The following is a 3,480-nucleotide window of genomic DNA, read 5'->3' on the forward strand; positions in this document are numbered from 1 at the left end:
CCTCCGTGGCTGAAAGAGCGAGCATGTTTGGTGGGATGGGAATTCGAACCTGCAACTCTCAGATTGCAAGTCGAGCGCCCTAACCACCTGGCCATGCCGGGCCAGTTGTGACATCCTACAGAGCTTTTAGTGGAATTATCCTGAAGAAGCTTTAATGATGCAAAAAATAGTAACAAATCAAATAATAGCAATCAATACCAATAAAATATAGGTTATAAAGTCGTTTATTCCTAGGTGATAATGTGTATGAAACACACTAGAATAATTCATAAAAACGTTAAATAGTAATAACAACAAGTATAATAAAAAAATTCTTACATTTTATAAAAGACAAGTAGGGATCGATATATACGTAACATTGCAAAGTTATAGTAATAGAGAAAGTTCTAGTGCTACAAAAATGATTGAAACAAGATTAACATAATAGCGGTGATTTGCCAAAGTAGGGATATCCTTTTTTAAATTTTAAGTAACTCAGTTTTTGTAGTTTTGACTTTCTTGTTTTAATAATTTTTCTACTATTAGAACTTTCTATGTTACTATAGCTAGCTAGGTTACGAACATATCGATCCCTACTTGTCTTTATAAAATTGAATCTTTATTATATTTTTTGTTTCGCTTTTCTTAGCTATATTTTTGTGCGCCAAAAATACCAAGCGTGGGGCGCGAGTATATTCGATTCGATTTTATTGTTCATCAGAATCTCTACTAACTTACCCTCAAGACTAACTATATATATATATATACTAATGTCCTTTTCAGTACAAGAAACGCATCACTGGGACCCCAGATTGAAGAGTTCTGTGAAAGAATTAGATCGATAAGATTCGTCATTTTTTCTGTACGCTTGTCTGGAAAAGTCACTTACTTACTTACTTAGATAAAAATCCATTGAAATAGTGAAATTTTGATTCACTCCATAAACACGTATATATAGCGATTTAGGCGGCTTTATAAATGCAATAAGCTTTAGTTGTGCTCAACCAATACTGTGAAATAGTCATTGGTAATATTCAGGCATTTTAAAGATGGTTTTAAACGGGAGATTTTTATGGCCGCCATTTTGTTTCATCAGAATCCCTACTATTAAGTACTACAGTACTTAATGATATAAATTACATTTTAATATCGTATACATCAGATAACTACTTTTATTATAATTAACACTGCATATTGGTTATAGTAAACTGAACAATTTTACAACAATAAAAATTGATAACAGAAGAAACATGGGACATGAACAAACCAGAAACGCAACCTTTTATTTACATTCGTCTTCCTTATATGGGCCTGGTGGTTAGAGCACTCGACTCGTAAGCTGTGAGTCGTGGGCCCGAAACATGTCTGAAAACATGTTTGCCTTTTCATAATGTTACAGTTAATCCCATTCTTCTTTTAAAGGATAAAGAGTAGCCTTAGATTGGAGGTAGGTACTGCCGGATGGTTACCTTCCCTGTGGTCGGCAGCAGATAACTGTAAAGGGAGAAAATGGGGGCAAGAATATAAAAATGGAGAAAAACAATCTAATTTAAAAATTTATGATTAACGATTCTTACAAATAGAATATCCATCCAATATTCAAGCTTTAATTTCTTATTTTATTTAATCATTGTAAAACTATACCGGTTGAATAATTTTATCCTCAACCTTTCTCTTCAAAGCACATATTGTAAGTTGTCTTTATTCTCAGTAGCATATATTTGTGAGGAGAGAGACATCGTATATATCTTACCCTTTGACGAATCCTGAAATTTTAAATTGTACAATGAATGTTTCCTTCTGTTATTTTTGTTGGACTTGGTGTAATTTTTGTCTCCGAATAGATATTTAAAACCTATATTAGCATTAATTATTCATTGTTCACAGATATTGGTATTTTGTACTAAATCAGGGGTCGGAAACCTGCGGCTCTTTATCGAAATATGTGCGGCTCTCGGGCTTCACTCTTTCTGTCAAGAAATGTTGGGAGTCTTTCAGGCACAATGGGTGTTAAAAATTTAATTTCAACATTTAGTGTTGTAAATCTGAAGACTTACCACTGTCCCACCGGAGGACCTTTTGTTGTTGTTTGTTTTTTAAGGTTAGACAATTAGGGCATATTGCAGCTTTCGAAATGTTTTGGTCTTAGACAAAGACAACAAAAATTACTTTTTCTTTGAAGGGTTACCGACCCTTATACTAAGCTATTAATTCTAGGGGAAAATAAGTAACTCTCACATAGTGTAAAATACAATTTTGTGAAGTATTTTTTATTATTTTATTATATTCTAAGCTTGTATTGCTGAAAAACCTATAATAAAAATTTCGTGTTACCGGTTTAAATTTTTCATGCTACCATCTGTTTGTTTTGTTCTTGATGTTTTTGGGTTTGTTTGTGTTTGTGTTTTTTCATACCTTAGTTGTAATATGTATTTAGAGTAAAATTACATCTTAAGAGATGTTCATGCGCCTTTGAAGCTTCAACGATTTTCAACGGTTTCACTTGGCAGATACAATACGACAGCCATAACCTTCTCGAGGTAAATAGTTATTTGTTGAACTTTGAACAAAGCTACTCGAAGCCACCTGTGCTAGACAGATCTGATAAACTAGAGGGAAGATAGTCTGTCAATACCCCCCCCCCCCCCACCTGCCAACTCGTGGGCGACTCTAATCGAAAAGCGGGATTTGATCGTCATCCTTATAAAGCTTCCACTGCCTAAAATTGAAGAACACCAGTGGTGTAGTGCTAAATAAAGATGTGTCGGAACGCGTTTAACCGTGTTAGGTGGGATTCGTTCTGGTGAAAAAAGTATAGGTATGCCGTGCCTACGCGTTCCCACCCCACTACACCTTTAGAAAACACGATTATTTCTATTTTATTTTTTGTGGTAACGGGACGTCAACCATAGACCTTCGGATCCACAGTCCGGTAAACTAACCACTAGGCCACTCCCGGTTTACACACACATACATACATACATATATGTGTGTGTGTGTGTGTGTGTGTGTACTATGAGGTAAAGTAAATTGTGGATATCAAGAACTTTTGTAGAAATCCCAAAGCGAAAGTTGATAAAAGTGATAATTATGTAAATCTATTAATTTCTTATGGTAAGAGTAACGAAACAGAGACAACAGAATTAGTGGAAATTAGGGTTACCACCTGAACAACTCTAAAATTATGAACGCTTTTGTAGAAATTTGATAATTTTCTGCGTTTTTGTCAAGTCACAAACTAAGGTTTAAAAAACGATGATGTATCCTTCGTCAATAAAGTATATTTATTAAAATATAATAGCACCATCTTGATACATTTTTTACGAGGGCTAAGATAGATCTTCAAAATGTCTACTTAGTTATTAACTCTTTCATAAAAAAATTCCTTTACTTCTCATTTATGACTGGATTTTTAGCTGTTTCTTAAAGAAACAAAATATATAATTTCGTCTTACGGTATTAAACAATTTTACAAGATGTACTTTTTCACAAACGCCCATA

This window comes from Limulus polyphemus, unplaced genomic scaffold (genome assembly GCF_000517525.1).
Source record: "Limulus polyphemus unplaced genomic scaffold, Limulus_polyphemus-2.1.2 Scaffold57, whole genome shotgun sequence".
In the NCBI taxonomy this organism is placed as follows: Eukaryota; Metazoa; Arthropoda; class Merostomata; order Xiphosura; family Limulidae; genus Limulus; species Limulus polyphemus.